Below are 17503 nucleotides of genomic sequence, written 5' to 3' on the forward strand. Positions count from 1 at the left end.
TTCCCTTTAAAATCAGGAACAAGGCAGGGATGTCCACTCTCTCCCCTGCTCTTCAACATAGTACTAGAATTCCTAGCCAGAGCAATTAGGCAAGAAGAAAATATAAAGGGGATCCAAATAGGAAAAGATGAAGTTAAACTTTCTCTCTTCACAGATAACATGATCCTATACCTAAAGAATCCCATAGACGCTACCCCCAAGCTACTAGAGCTGATCCAAAACTTTGGCAAACCCTCAAAAATCAACGGCCTTTCTCTATGGTAACCACCCGAAGACCGAGGCTGAAATCAGGAAAGCAACTCCTTTTGCAATAGCCCCCCAAAACATAAAATACTTAGGAATAACCTTAACCAAAGAAGTGAAAAACCTCTTTGAGGAGAACTTTAAAAGCTTGAAAAATGAAATTAAGTCAGAACTAAGGAAATGGAAAAACCTCCCATGCTCCTGGATTGGGAGGATTAATATAATCAAAATGGCAATATTGCCAAAGGCTATCTACAAATTCAATGCAATTATCATTAATATCCCAACACCATTTTTTAATGAAATAGAGGAAGCAATCCAGAAATTCATATGGAACAATAAAAGACCTAGAATAGCAAAAACACTCCTAAGCAGAAAGAACAGTGCTGGAGGAATTACAATACCCAACTTCAAGCTGTATTATAAAGCTATAGTAATAAAAACAGCTTGGTATTGGCACCGGAACAGGGCTGAAGACCAATGGAACAGAATTGAAGACCCATAAATGAACCCACAGAACTACGCCTACTTAATCTTTGATAAAAGAGCTAAAACAATAGTTTGGAAGAAAGATAGCCTTTTTAACAAATGGTGCTGACAAAACTGGCTCAACACATGCAACAAACTAAAACTAGATCCTTATATATCACCCTGCACCAAAATCAATTCCAAATGGATTAAAGACCTCGAAATCAAAACAGACACCCTGAAAACACTAAAGGAAGGAGTCTTTAACAATGACCCAGAAAGGCTACAAATCAGAGAAAGGTTGGACAAATGGGACTGCATCAAACTACAGAGCTTCTGCAGGGCTAAGGACATAGCTCGCAAGATAAACAGAAAGCCCACAGACTGGGAGAAGATCTTTACCAGCCATTCAATGGACAAAGGCCTCATCTCTAAAATGTATGCAGAACTAAAAAACATTACCTTCTTCCAAAACAAAACCGCAAAGAACCAATAGCCCCCTCATCAAGTGGGCTAAAGACTTACAAAGAGACTTCTCTGATGAGGAAATGAGAATGACCAAGAGACATATGAAAAAGTGCTCTACATCACTGGCCACAAAAGAAATACAAATCAAAACAACATTAAGATTCCATCTCACCCCAGTAAGAATGGCATATATCAAGAAAACTAACAATAACAATTGTTGGAGGGGATGTGGCCAATAGGGAACCCCATTTCATAGTTGGTGGGAATGTAAACTGGTTCAGCCACTCTGGCAAGCAGTATGTAGATTCATCAGAAGGCTAAATATAGAACTCCCCTATGACCCAGCAGCCCTACTTTTGGGTACCTATCCAAAAGTCCACAAACAAAATCACAGTAATACCACCAGCACAACAATGTTCATCGCAGCACAATTTGTCATAGCTATAATCTGGAACCAACCTAGATGCCCCTCAGTAGACGAATGGATCAGGAAAATGTGGTACATATACACAATGGAATTTTATGCCTCTATCAGAAAGAATAACATTGTCCCATTTGTAAGGAAATAGAAGGACTTGGAAAAAATTATACTAAGTGGAGTGAACCAGACCCAAAGAAACATGGACTCTATCTCCCTTATTGGGAATAAGTACAGGTTTAGGCAAGTCATAGCACAGCATCACAAGAGCCCAATAGCTAAACCATTATGAACACAAAAGATGATGCTAAGTGAAATGAACTCCATGTTATGGAAATGATTGTTATATCACAGTTGTAACTACTTTCAATGTCCCATCTGTATCTGTACCTTCTATAATTGATGATGTTCTTGTATCACCTTCCTGTGGTTGTACCTACACTATCTCTGTAATCTTATCTGAATATATTGGAAACCGTGTATACTGGTATTAGAAGTAGGAAATTGAAAGGGAATACCAAAATTGAGAGACACAGGGTAAAAAAATACAAACAACCACAAAAGCAATACTTGCAAAACTGTTTGGTGTAAGTGAACTGAACACCTCAAGGGGGGGGATAGGGAAAAGGGGAGGTGGGAGGGGGGTATGAGGGACAAGGTAACAAACAGTACAAGAAATGTATCCAATGCCTAACGTATGAAACTGTAACCTCTCTGTACATCAGTTTGATAATAAAAATTTGAAAAAAATAAAATAAAAAAAGAAATGATAAAAAAAGAAATCCATAGGAAGAATAACATTTACTTATGAAAAGGTTTCACATATTTAATGCATTGGTTTTCAATTTACAACGATGATCTTAAATACAAAGTCATATCATTTGTATGACTTCCAAAATTCTCTACTGTAAAGTTGTATGCAATTCAGCATAGACAGTGTCAATGAACTATAAATTTCTACACATTATAAGACCATTTTCTTTTCAATTATTTAATTAACAAACATATATAAAATACTTTGAAGTCTTGGGCTGGGAATATGGCCTAGTGGCAAGAGAGCTTGCCTCGTATACATGAAGCCCTCGGTTCGCTTCCCTGGTACCACATATATAGAAAACAGCCAGAAGTGGCACTGTGACTCCAGTGGTAGAGTGCTAGCCTTGAGCAAAAAGAAGCCAGAGACAGTGCTCAAGCCCTGAGTTCAAGGCCAAGGACTGACAAAAAAAAAATACTTTGAAGTCTCAACATGCTTCCAGAATTTACAGACATCATGGTGTGCAGAATACCTTCTCCGAGTCTTACTTAAGCTGTGGTATGGAGACTTCTAAAAATCAATTAAGTAATAATAATAATAAATATATATACGTGTATATATACTGTTAAATTGTATTAAGTTCAGAGAAGAAAGAGGTAGTGAGAAATAAGAAGTACAGAGATAAAAGTTCTTATGGTTCAAAGTAAACATCTTTTCTCTTGTAAAAAGGAACTACATGGTTTTCCAGAGTTGTCAATAATGAGTTCTACCTACAGTAAACTCAGAAAGTTTGTGAAGGCCTATTCTTCAGTCAGCATTACAGAGTTAGACTCTTAATTTTGGGGAATAAACTGCTCATTGAGTTGAATAGAGCTCAAAGCACAGTAAACCACCCTAGTCAACAATTTGACACTAGTTCAAGTTTGAACAGAGTGATTTAGAGTGCTGTTGAATTTTGGTGAAAAACATGAAAACACAAAAAGATAATTCTACTTATACTTGAACCAGCCACTACATTTAATAAGATTTATTTTGAGTATTTAAGTTTGTCAAAATCAATCATAATTTGTCATATTTCTTTTTTTTTTTTTTTTTTTTTGGCCAGTCCTGGGCATGGACTCAGGGCCTGAGCACTATCCCTGGCTTCTTTTTGCTCAAGGCTAGCACTCTACCACTTCAGCCACAGCACCACTTCTGGCCTTTTTCTATACATGTGGTGCTGGGGAATTGAACCCAGGGCCTCATGTATACGAGGCAAGCACCCTTGCCACTAGGCCATATCCCCAGCCCCTGTCATATTTCTTTTTGAACAACAATGTGGTAGCTATTTCCATGTTAACTCTAGCTCTCTCAACATTGTAAAGCTCACACAGTCTTCTTTATTTCTCATTTCCTCCTCCTTCCAGTACACACAATCCAAAGGCAGTTCCCAGCATACTAACTGAGATATAGCTTTCCTAAACTTCCTATTCATAGTGAGGATACAATTGTTTCCCACATAACAATTTGTCCAAAGTGATAAGGCTCTCTTCTGTATTCATTATTAGTAATTTAGAAAAATAAAAGGAGTACTATTTCATTTGCACCTTTCTGCAAACTTTTGAAATTACCAGAAAATGTCAACTAAATTCAGAATCTCGGAATAAAGTATGGTCTCTATACCATTCTTAAAATATAGCACCAGTTCACAACAGCCAAACTGTGGAATCAGGTGAAATGGCCGACAACCACTGAAGGGATAAATAAAATACTGGACATATGATAAAGAGATATATAAATAGATAAACCATATTATATTACTCAGACAGAAAGAAGAATGAAATTATATCATTTGAAGAATGATATATGGAACTGGAGATCATCATGTTGTCATCATGTTGAGCAAGATAAGCTAAGTTCAGGAAGCTGGACACTACACGTTCTTGCTCATTTGTTGAACCTAGATCTAGAATGATGACAACAATGATGATAATGGGTTATGAATGTAAGTGGAGTATGCTTTGAAGGGTCAGGAAAAGGGGAGAGAGGGAAAAGATAATAAAGGTGAAAAATTATTGAAGTATTTTTACGCACACATACACAAACACACACACCCATTATAAGTATAGTATGACATAACCCCATTAAACACTTTGTGAAAAGTAGGTAATAAAGAAGAGGAGGAATGGAAATACAATGGAGGGATCAAACTTGTTTAAAATACACTATACAGCCTGTCTAGTGGCTCATTCCAGCAATCCTAGCTACTCAAGAGTCTGAGATCAAAGAATTGTGGTTCTTAAATGCCAGCCAGGGGCAGAAAAGTCCCTGTGTGACACTTATCTCCAACTAACCACCTAAAAATGGAAAGCAAAGCAGTGGTTCAAAGGGGTAGAGCACTAATCTCGAGAAAAGAAAGATCCCAGGGACAGTGCCCAGGTCCAAAGTTCAAGCCCCACAACTGCATATATACTGTTGTCCCTTACGTTATTAATGTATGCTAATTAAAATAACTTTTACAGTAGGTACCATCTATGACCTAGCTAATTTTTCACATTTAAATGAACCTCTTCTTCATATTAAATATTTGTCCTTACATTTATATTTGTAAATCCATACTTGGTGTTGTCCTTTCTAGTATTCTAAAAACTCTCTTGTTACACAAACAAGGAGAGCTTATTTCAAACTAAATTTGAATTTTTAAACTTTTATTAATCTTCAGAAGTTGACACATTAATTGAATTTATAAAATGATAATAGATGAGGACAAAAGACAATAAAGTAAAGAGAGAAATATGATAAAACTGTATAAATAATATACTTGCTAGCTTTTCTTTAGGAAATGAACCATCTCCTTTCAAAGTGGTCTATTGCCTTTATTCCTTGCAGTAAGAATAATATTTTATTCTTTCTAAATGAATGACTTGATTTACCAGAGTTATTTGTAGGTTTAGTAGGTTTTAATGACAATGATACTCCAGATTTAAAACTGAGATGCTGTTTGCATTGTATTTTTACACACATTGTTCTGTTGTACTTTACCTGAAATGACCATTGTTGCTTTCCTGACATGTAAAGGTGACATAAGTAGGATAGTGTGACTCTTATTAAAACTTTTATGGTTTGTTGCACGTAAAAGAAATTCCTCTTGATAAAACTATGTTTTCTCTTTTCTAAGAAAAATCCATTCTAGTCTTTAAGAAGATTTAGCTGTTGTATATCGTATTTGCTTACTTTCCAAAAAATGCTAATCAAGTCTAAGAAAAAAGAAAGCTTGAAAGCCACCATTCCATGTGTGATGGGAAGCCCTGTGCAATTGTGGCATAGACTGACCGGTTCTGAATTTGAAATCCCTGTCTCAGCTCCTGAATTTACAGAAATGTGCCGCCATTCCTGTCCTACAACTCCATTTTAACCATACTCTAAATTCTATCTAACTAATTATCCCAATATTACCCCCTTTTCTTTTTCTCTTATTTTCTGCTTTTGTTTCTGACACATACAAAGGATGACAAATGTGAAAAAATCATTTAATTAATGCATAAACTATTTTATTGAATGAATTTACCTAAAATTATTGGTCAATAGCAAATGAGTCTATGAAAATCAATGCAACAGCAATACTTATAAGATAATATGCTGCAAACTAACTGTACACCTCCGGTGGGGGGATTGGGGAAGGCAGGAGGTGGGAGAAAAATGAGAGAGGAGGTAATAAATTTGAAAAGAAATGTACTCACTGTCTTACATGTGTAACTATAACCCCTCTGTATATCACCTTGACAATAAAAATTAAAATTATAGAAAGAAAAAAAAAACAAGACATTCCAGGAGGTTAGAATTTGTTCCTATCTCAGAGGAAATGTAATATATTTAACAAAATCATTTGGTTAAGGAAATTAATTGTAAGTGAATTAATTTGTGTTTATGTTATATATGTGTATGTTTATATTATATGCTTATGTATAATATGGTAGGGATTTTTTTCTGTTTTAAGTACTTTAAAAGTAATCCACATAGTTTAAAACAAAAACTATAATGTACCGATTTTTAGAGCCCAGCAATTAAACAGTATGTAATGTTAAGATCTTTCTTAAGGAAAGAATTACCAATGCTATTATTCTTTTTTTTGTGAAACCAATAATTTTACCATTAACAGGAAATGGACCAGATGTTTGTGCAGTGTAGACTTTTTCATGGAAAATCTTGTGATGTGATTGCCAAGAACAGATTTCTACATATGCTTAATGTTGATTGAAGAAATGACAAATTTTCAAAGTGAAGCAATCAATTTCTTCAGAAGTTCTCTTACCTTAATCAGAACAAACCAAAACATTGCACCTGTACTTTATGAATGATGAAATATGTAACTTGTACCTATATCTAGAATAAAAAGTTATTTTGCCTGAATTTGAGATTAAATAATTGGATATGATACCAATATATACCAAGCTTCATGTCTGGGGCTGCTTTTTAGATGAAGAAAGTTTTTCAGCACATTTTCATCACCAAACAATAGTGAAAAATTGCAATTAGGTTTGAGAAAAATTCATATTGTGAAATAAAAAAAATCCTTGCTTTATAAAAAGGTTCATGTAACTCAAAGATGAAACAAGTTGATAGTATGCACCAGATTGATATTTGAAGTCCACAAAGGAGTAATTGTGGCTTTTTGTCAACTATGCCTTTGATTTTTATTTTGCTTTTGCTCTAAAATCATACCCCAACACTATTGATTCAAGTAAGTTGAATTAAAAATCTATTCTAAAGACATCTGTAAATGATATAGCCATGACTATAGTCAGACTCCCAAATTTATATATAAAAGGAAAAATAAAACAGAAAAAGTTCTAAACTTATTTGACTATGGTGAACATTAAATTTACTCAGTAGATATTTCCTTGTAAAAGTCTCACAATTTAACAGATATATAATGCATAAAGAACTAATGAGTTAAAGAACATGAAAAGAAGAATAAGATCAGGGCACAGTATCTCAGCTGCACAATTTCAGCTATACTTGGGAGGCAGAAACAGGAGGAAACATGTTTGGGCACAGCATGGGCAAAAGAAACTACCAAGATCCTGTCTCAACTAACAGGTGGATCATGGTAGATCATGTCTACAATCTCAGCTATGTAAAAGGGTATAGGTATAGGAGGATTGCAGTCTGCCTGAGGTGAAGGAAAACTGTGAGACTCTATCTGTAAAATTATTAAAGCAAAAAGGCTGGGGGACAGGTAAAATGGAAAAGCGTTTGTGCAGTAAATCAAACCTAAGGAAGCACTATTGACAAAAGTATTATTAAAATGTTTGTTCCCTAAACACTTTAGATTTCCATATTTTAAAAAGTTTCAGGTATTTTTAAAATAGCAGTCATAAATACTAGTTCAAAGGATGCAATCTAGAAATAAACAGTAAGTCACCTTTGAAATTGTAAGCAAACAGTTATGCACATGGTTGATTCTAGAGGCACTTACTGTATTATCCCATCAATAATGACTGACTGAAGTGCTACCCTTATTGTTAAGCATAGCTTTAAGCACGGATCACTTGCAGCAAATACTCAGGAGAATGCTAGGAGTCACAGTGAATTAATATAATTTAACAGACTGTGGCATAAAAGCACTTAGTATGAAGAGTAAAGTGCTTTGTAGCTTCAAAGATCACCTTTGTCTACTTGGCAGAAATAGAAATTATAAGACAAACTTATAACTTCTCAGAACCAGCCACTCCATCTGAACACATGCAAATAATACTAGAAAGGCCAAAAACGCTCATCTGTTGATCATATTTTATAGCTGAAAATTTGAAATCTAATAAATTTCTATCTAATTTCAAATGTACAAATAGAAAAAGTTTAATGACCATTATAATCCATAGATTTGATAGAAGACAATGGAGAATAACCTGCTAATAAGCAAAAGAAAAACTTTAAAGACTGCTAAAAATAATTAGAAGGTAGTCTGTCATAAATATAAGTATGATATTTAAATTGTTTAAATACCTTTTAACCAGTCATTTATATGTGATTTTTTTTCCCCCTCCTGGGCCTTGTACTCAGCGGCTGAGCACTGTCCCCTGGCTTCTTTTTGCTCAAGTCTAGCACTCTACCACTTGAGCTACACCACCACTTGTGGCCATTTTCTATATATGTGGTACTGGGGAATTGAACCCAGGGCTTCATGTATAAGAGGCATGTACTCTTGCCACTAGGCCACACTCTCAGCACTTATATGTGATTTTTAAATGGGCAGTACTGGAAATGTCCAACATTTCAGAAAATGAAGTTCACATTGCATACACTTAGGCCTCTTTTTAAGAAATCTTCTTACAGGCTCATATTTCTATACTTGCTGATAGCTTATCTAGCACTTCTCAGATTCTCTTAACTCACAAAAGTAAACCTTATTTCAAGGACATGAAGCCTGTATCATCAAAGTGAAGAACACTGTCACATTTCCATCCTTGTACTTGCCTGACATAGTTCTTGCTCCCCATCAAGAAATAACAAAATAACAAGAGTTGCTTACATGCCACAAGATAATGACTCCCAGAAATACAGAGCAATCCAAGTCACAACCATTCTAATGTCATCCAAGCAGAGTTTAGGTTTCTGGTATAAAAAAATGCATTATAATAACTACAAGTAACTATAAGACATTCAATTTATTTAAAGATGTCCTCTGAAGTATGAAAGCGGAATGTAATTTTACTTTAGAAAACATGAATTGTCTTAAATATGTTTAAAATATTGCTCCTAAAATTCTCCACATGGATGGAAGGAGCTTCTAATAATTCTCCTCTCTGATAATCTTACCTCCAAACCAAGCACCATAGCCAGTTCAGCCATCTGATAAGGGTTTGGTGTCTCTTGTCCTTTCTCACTTCCCTTCTGTCCCTATTGGTTCCCTCATCTGGCTTCTTTTGGTTTTTGTTTTGTAATACATCAGCTCAAAGCAGCATCAAATTGACATAGAAACTGAAAGAATTGTCTCTATGGATCAGAGAAAAGAAGGAAAAAGGTGAACCCTAGACAAGAATAAATTTACACATATTAAACATGCTTGTTTTCTCATTAAATATGAATTTGAGTTTCAAAACAATTTACTATTTTTATGTCTTATTTTGTTTTTTAATGCCACACTTCAGGAGATATAAAAAATTCTCAGGAGTGCTCTTGGTGTTCTTCTCCTAAGACTCCTCCAGCTTTTGGAATCATAAATAGAAATGTCCATAGTTACTTGAAACTATAGATAATTTAAGAGTTCTTTTGCTTTGGAGATGCCAAATTCCTCAATGCTTTCTCTGGCCCCTGAGAAGAAACATGGGCCAGGGCATTGGCAGGTGCCCCTGGATCTGTAATCTGCCTCTAACATCACTCACTTGAAGGATGGGATTTCTGTTGTTTCAAGAACAAGATATTGCCATATTGCATCTTTTGTTACACAGACATTTTAGTTCTATTTTGCTTCAAACTAGAAAGGGACAGTTCAATTTCATAATCAATAATCCTTTAATTTTTAAGTATGTGTTATTGTTTTTTTAAGAATAGCTCTGTAAAAAATCTAAACATGCTTTTTATTCTGAAATACCTACAAAATTCTGAGCTATTAGAACCCAGCGTTAGCTATCTAGAAAATTTTCACATATTGCAATTACATAAAGCATAACACAAAAATCAAATGTGTGAAAAAAAATTTCATTATATCCATTGGCACATAGTGACAGTTCAATAAATATTCATGAGGCAATTTCTCAAGAGATTACAATATTTAAAATTCTTGCAGATAATGTCTGTACCGGAAAACAAAACTGTACACACTCCTTTCTTCTGGAAATCACATATTTTTTAACTTAAAATTTTTGTTAAAAACATTAGAACAAATAACATTTTCCAATTTTGAAAGGACTTTCACATATACCAATGAAACCCTCACAATCATATTTTAAGTGTAACTTCTATGTCACAAACGAATTTCTGGTAGCTTGAGTCATGATCTCTCTGATAATATTTACTTGAAGAATTACTGTAAATATCTCAGAGAGTGCTACATTCTCTACCCTACTATACAGAACACATAACTACAGTGAACTGAGTTCAGAGGAATAGAGATGGGTATTTTACTGCCTAGAACTTGTTTAATTATTTGATCAATTACAATTGCTCAACTCTTCATTCATTCAATTAAAGGCATATCAACCTAAGCAATATAGATTGCCTTCAGATTTTGTCTCAGTGTTGGTTGCTCTTAAAGATATTATTGAATTATAACTACATCATAGATAATAGTTATATGAAATGAATGGCAATCAGAGTGAATGAATCCTTTCTGAAAGCAAATGTACCACTGATGAAAGATTCTGAGTACATCAACCAACATGGAAATAAAATGTGAAAGAATGTTTTTTAGTTCTGGATAACAGTTCTGCACATACATATGTTTAATAGCATTATAAAATATCACTTCCAGTGCACTATTATGTTTGCAGACAGCAGATTCTTAGGTCACAAAGTTATGATTCATATATATCAAGTCACTTAGCACTGCTGGCAAGAATTGCCAGCCTGAAATATAAAACAGAGAGGATAATAAAACTTTAACAAGCAGCAGTAAAACTAATGAAATATAATCTCCAATATACTACCCTAATTCATCCAGAGAGGAAACACAGTCGCCCAATCCTAAAGATGAGGAAATCTAGCCAGCTCCATAAAAACACATATTCATCATTATAGCATGGATCATATTAGAATAAGTACTAAAATAAAATTCAGGTTAGTTATAGAGTATAATTATCAGGGCTAAATACATGAGAGTGATAGGATGAAGCAACAGTTCACATATGCTTATTTTGGCTCCATATTTAGAGCAATGAAAATGAAAATATTGATATTATTCAATAGGGATAGTCCTTCATGCTGAGGATAGAGAATCTATATAGTCAGAAAGAGCAGCACTGAAGATGTTAGCTATGACTTCCAAGATCAGTATGTAAGTGGGTTATAAGTTTATTTATGTATAGTTTTCATGTGCCTATAATAACCATGCAATCTCATCCAAAATAATTTCAGATTGATGCTTATTACTGTGCCCCTTACGGCTGCAATTTTTGCATTTCTATATTTGTTTTGTCATTCGCATCTTGTTTTGAGAACCTAGAATTTCAAATATAAGGAAAAGGGGAGAAAGAGTAAAGGAAAGAAAAGTAGAAGAGGAGGAAGAATGTCCTAAGTAAAGGAAATGCAAAGTATAGTTTGTTTTGAGACTTTCCTCTGTATCTTTGATGTTTTGTGTGTGTGCACGCACACACACACACACACACACACACACACACACACAGAAAAAGAAAAAAAAAACAGATGTAAGAGAACAAACTAAACAACGGAGACTAGACTAACCCAAAGATGAAATGAGAACAGACAAGGTTTCTTGGCTTTCAATAGACAACTCTGTGATGGAACATATGGTAGAGTTTATGCATCCAAGTAAATTAGTGAAGGGAAGCAGATCAATAGGCTTCCATTGTGAGAAGCATTCACAAGACAACTAGAGGTTTTGTGCTTAGTTTTAATGGCTGGAAGATATTTTTTAAAGTATAGAAGAATTCTTATCAGTGATCAACTTCCCCAGAAGGCTCAGGAAACATGATGTCAATTTGGGGACAAAGAAAGAGTAAGACAGGATATGGAACTCTTGTTCACATATTTCAAGATAAATATGAATAATAGAGAAGAAAAAACAGATTACACAGAAATTTGGGATTTGGGTTATTTAAAGGGATAGTGAACTAGTAGAAACACTTGCCCATTTCAATGAATTCATAGTGAGATAAGTAACTTCAAGCTGAATAAACTGCAACCCTTTTATTAATGTGGAAGAATAAGATACAAGACAATATGAAAATGCAAAAAAATAAAGAATGCTGAAATATGAGTGCTAATAAGGATAATTTTTCTTTGTTTATGGCTCCATTTTAAGAGTAAATATGAGACTTAATTCCAATATGAATTATCAAAAGAATCCCTACTTACTTTTTGATTTCATGCATGTATTTTCTTAAAATATTCCTAGTCTTCCCTATTGATTTTCTTTCACGCAGTTTGTGTATAAGCATTGACCTCAAAATTGGCTCCTTGATGCCCTAAGGGCAGAGCTCAAATAGTCCAGTGTCTATTAAGTGCAAACTCCTAAGTTCAACTCCAATAGTGAGAGGAGAAAAATACAATTCTCTTCAAAAAAAATAATTCTCAATCGTATTCATTTGTCCTATAATCTTACTATCTAAGTAAGGAACATTTTACACCATAAAGAAAATAATAGTCTGGATAGTTTGAGTAGTTACACAGCCTGAACATGCTTAAAAGGAAGATCATCATAAGACATTCAAATACTGCCACCAGGTGGTCAAATCAAGTACACAGCAGCTAAATGGAAATGTGAAGCGATTAATATGAAAGATGAAATAGTTCAATTCTGATAAGTATCTGTCAAAAATTGCTAAATCCAAGAAATAACGATGATGATGATTAATAACAATAACAGTAAATGTAAGGTGAATGTAAAGCAGTTGGAGAAGACCAGAAGGAGATAAAGCGTGATGTGAGAAATGAAAATGCTAAAATTATTTTTATGTATGTACAAAAATGTCATAATGACATCTATAAAGAAAGGAAAGAAGATATGAATAAGAACGAGTAACATATGGGATGAATTTGATAAACATACATACTATTCATGTATGGAAAATCACAATAAAACCCCTTGTTACCACCATTAGTTTGTATTCACAATAGAGCGTCTTTTTTTATTGTCAAAGTGATGTACAGAGGTTACAGTTTCATACGTTAGGCATTGGGTACATTTCTTGTACTGTTTGTTACCTCCTACCTCATTCCCCACTCTCCCCTCCCCCTTTCCCTCTCCCCCAAGGAGTTGTTCAGTTGGTTTACACCAAATGGTTTTTGCAAGTATTGCTTTTGGAGTCCTTTGTCTTTTTATCCTTTGTCTCTCGGTTGTACCCGTGCTATCACTGTATCTCATCCGGATACTGTATATACTGGTATTAGAACTAGAGAAGTGAAAGGGAATATCAAAATCGAGAGACAATAGAGCTTCTTAAAAGCACTTGTCCAGAGAATTCACTATAGAATTCCCTCCATATATCCATGCCTCTGTACTTACAGGGGGCTCACTCTGTGTGTGTCTGAAGTAAGCTCCAAGTCAACCCAACTCATCAAGGAAGAAATAACACTTCCCCTTTCAGAGTATCACACACAAAAAAGTCTATGGTATGTTCAAAGCTTTATGCCATTATTTTCAAGATTAGAAATTAAGGGTTTAAATGGGATGTTGAGTATAGTGTGTTAATTATGTAACTGAAAATCTGAATACCTGAGTGAGCATAGGTGAAGAATATCAGAGCAATGACAATTAGAAATATTAAACATGAAGGGCTGTGTTCTTTTATCCTACTTACTCAGGAGGCTGAAATCTAGAGAACTGCAGTTTGAGGCCCGCTTAAACAGAAAAATTCTCTAGATCCCAGCTTTAAAAGAACAAACAATTAGCTGGTCTTCTTATATGTTAAAGTACCAGCTAAGTAAACAAGCCAAGAAAGAGCTTGAGGTCCTGAGTTTAAATTCCATTCTGCCCAAATAAATAACTAAATAAATTTACAAACACATCTATGTGTACTGCACTGTTTCTGCTTCTTTGGAGAATGCCAGTACAGATCAATTGGAGAGAAGTAAATAAAATAGCAAGTACACTGTTGATGTACTAAACGATGCTAAAATAACTTTAAAATGAGCAATTTCTGTTATGAGAATTCTACCCTAATTAAAAATGTAAGTTAAGTTCTGAGCAAAAGTGAGATAACAGGAAAAAAGAAAAAAATGGAGCTAGTCAAATACTACCAGCATGTGGTTTGGTTCAAAAATTTTTTACTTTTTACTGACATGGAAAAAAATCAATACTGAAATATGAGTTTTATCTTCAAAGGCAGACAGGGAGAAAAAAAGCCACATTGCAGGCAAAAATATAAATTGTACAAAAGAAAAAAAATGCAGTCGGATAGTAAGCTTTTAAATCACGGGGAAGACAGCAGGTCTGTTAAATGTAAATAATTGAGTTTATTTTTCTCCTTTTGTGACTGAGAAGAATTCAATTCATTTATTCCCAAGGAAGTCAAACTAATGATCAAACAGTGCTTTTTTAAGAGTATTTGAAAATAATGGCATGTCCAGGTTGATATAGAAGTTGAGGATTTCCTTTGAGACAGTTCTGGCATGATTTGTGGACATGGGATGTTTCACAGTAATATGATTCATCTGGTTTTGCCAGAACATGAAATTCCAAGAATGAAAGAAAAATAGAATGCATCTTTGCATGTCAATATCTTCCTACTAGGGTAATATCTCTTTAGAGTGAATTGCATTTTGCCCTAAATCATCCTGTTGTGATCTTGAATGAGGACTGTTCATTCTTTTTTTTTTTCTAAACAGAACAAAAACAAGACGTCTTCAACATTCCCTTTTATTTTGTGCTAATATTCTGCTATAAATAACTCCCAATAGTTCCATTGTCAAAATAATCTCAATAAAAATGCTAATGCAGCAATTATATTTATTTCAGCATGCTAAAATTGTGCTTACTAAAAGGTATATGCCTAATTCCTTTTTTTAATTTTTGTTCTTTAATCTTCTATTAAAAACATAAGTACTGAGTAAATGGGAAACAACGGAAGTGAAGAAAAGTGGGGATATAGCTTTAAGGAACCAGAGTTCTCAAGTCATAAAGTTACAGTAATTCATAAAGCAGAGAAGAGAGTCAGAACAATTACATGTTCTGAAAGAATCATGGGTATTTTCCAGATACTTAGATGTTTACAATATAGTTTGGGAGGAAGTAAGGAAGTGCTTATAAATAATACAATTTATTTGATCTGCTCAACATATGTATCTTGCTGGATAAATATCTTGCACTGGGGTTCAGAAGATAAATTTTGTCATTTAAAAATTGTAGGGGCTGGGGATATGGCCTAGTGGCAAGAGTGCCTGCCTCATATACATGAGGCCCTGGGTTCGATTCCCCAGCACCACATATACAGAAAATGGCCAGAAGTGGTGCTGTAGCTCAAGAGGCAGAGTGCTAGCCTTGAGCAAAAAGAAGCCAGGGACAGTGCTCAGGCCCTGAGTCCAAGCCCCAGGACTGGCCAAAAAAAAAAAAAAAGAAAAGAAAAGAAAAAAAAAGAAAATTTAAAAATTGTAGTATATATAGAGAAATGGTGTAAACAGCAATATCTATAAACAGTTTAAATTAAATTATATACAAATGTAATGAAGTGCAATAAAAAAATGGACTGATTTGGAGAAAGTTGATTTGGGATAATCTGCATAATCTCAGTAAAGTCTAACTTACTGGTGTGGAAAAAGCTAAACAATTAAGACAAATCGGTCAAATGATACTTGTGAAGGGTAACACAAAATCTGACTTAATACACTAAGGGTAATAAGAAGGATTGTGAAGGACATGGGACACCTGCAGTGAGCTGGAATATAATGCAGAGCAATTAAAGACCAGGAAAGTGGTCCACTTTTAAAATAGGCTTTACCACAGAGTTAGCCGGTTTTGTCTATAAGGAGCATTTCCTCTTAGGACTATGGCTGGAGAATATTTCAGGTGAGTGAAAATGTATGAGTTAAGGAAAGCAGAAGAGGATGTGGTAATGATTCACATTCATTCTGACATTTTATGGATTTCACTTATGTACTAAATTGGCAGTAAACAGGAGAGAAGGTATATGCGAAGTAGTACACCCAAATCTAAGTCACTGTGATAGATGTGCCAGAGAATCATAACCCACAGGTAATAAAAATGGACATCTATGGTGTGGTTGCAAGATACCATCTTTCGGAGTTGCTTCCTCCATCTCATTTGACTTTACTTCATGTGGAGATGCATATTTCTGTCATGTATGTTTAGAATTGCTGGAGCAGACTGAGCAGCATCAGTCAGAATACTAGACTCAAAGTGGAAGTGGAATAAGGAAATCAAGGTATCTCTCTCTCTCCCTCTCTCTCTCTCTCTGAAATCTGGAACTAGGATACACAACTCTCTTGCTCTTAGACATCAGTTCCTCAGGTTCTTCAGTCTTCATACTGCTGAACTTATTCCAGAGACCCGCCCTTCCCCCTGCAAGTGTTCATCATCTTGGCATTGGTCTAGTGTGAACCATATTCCTGAATCCAAGGGCCTCTACAGGATCCAGAGGTCTCTCATGGGAATGCTCTACCCCTGTAATCACAAGAGCCAATCCCTTAATAAATCTTAAGTGTCTCTGTCTAACCGTCTATCTATGTCTCCATTGCTGTGGTAAACTACCTGAGATAAACAGCTTATAAAATCAATAGCTAAGTATTCCTAGATTTAGTTTGGAACATGATTTCACAGGTTTCAGTTCATGATTGGTTTGGTCCTATAACAAAGGACATGGAGAAAGCTGAATATGTGGGTGTGTGTATGTGCATGTGTGTAAAACAGACAGACAGACATACAGAGACAGACAGAGACAGAGACAGAGACAGAGACAGACATCAAAACATTATTACTAATAAAGAGAAAACTTCTCTTACACAGGAGTCAGGAACACACTTGTTCAATTTCTTTGGATAACCTGAAAAGAATTCATTTGTACCTTCACCTAACAGAAACCTAAGGATTGTCATACACTGAATTGAAACTTTTTATTTTCCCAATTCAGTGAGTTTAGCCTTTTAGACATTCTATATCCTTACCAACTTGTTAAAAGTAGAAATTTATATTTCTTAATAGAGATTTATATTTCTTAGCATGATCAAAAATGACTGACCATATCAGAGTTTTGTCATGAAAGATCTAGCACCTTTCCATATCTAGCCATGTGTCAATAATGGGTATGGAAATTCTTGTCTGCCTTTCCAATGACTCATTTGCTAAAATTCTATGATTAAAATAACAACATACTGGGTTTCTTTCATCTCCTTTTCAAAAGTAAATGAAATTTGTAAAGAACTCTCTGAATATCTTACAAATAGCATTGTATATAAATAAGTTTCTACTTCTGATGTAAAATATGGAAGAAATACTCAGATATGTCCCTGTATATAACATTATTAAATGAGAAGCTAAT

Source organism: Perognathus longimembris, chromosome 5, assembly GCF_023159225.1.
Source record: "Perognathus longimembris pacificus isolate PPM17 chromosome 5, ASM2315922v1, whole genome shotgun sequence".
NCBI classification, from domain to species: domain Eukaryota; kingdom Metazoa; phylum Chordata; class Mammalia; order Rodentia; family Heteromyidae; genus Perognathus; species Perognathus longimembris.